Source organism: Gavialis gangeticus, unplaced genomic scaffold (assembly GCF_001723915.1).
Source record: "Gavialis gangeticus isolate Ggan-Ray unplaced genomic scaffold, GavGan_comp1, whole genome shotgun sequence".
Taxonomy (NCBI): Eukaryota; Metazoa; Chordata; order Crocodylia; family Gavialidae; genus Gavialis; species Gavialis gangeticus.
Window position 1 is genome coordinate 62,583,394 of NW_017729022.1, and position 326 is coordinate 62,583,719.

Sequence of the window (326 nt, forward strand, 5' to 3'; positions counted from 1 at the left end):
GCAAGGACCTCAGGAAAAACTGCAGGGCACAACTTTTTGGACACTCTGGATTGCTATTGGAAATCGCCAGGTTGATCTTGTGAATCGTTTGCAGGCCTTTGCGCACCGGGCTGGAGCAGCACCGACTTCCCCTAGAAGCCCCAGGCACAAACCAAGACCCCGCTGTCCTGAGCACCACCACCGCAGCAACAAGATCCCATACCCTCTGCTGCAAAACCTATGCAAAGCATCAGCCTTCGGGTTTTGGAGAGCACCTGTCTGCAACGCCGAGGGCGAGGCCAAACCCGCAGGCAGAGAAAACCCCAAGACCCCACGAGCTGAGGCGG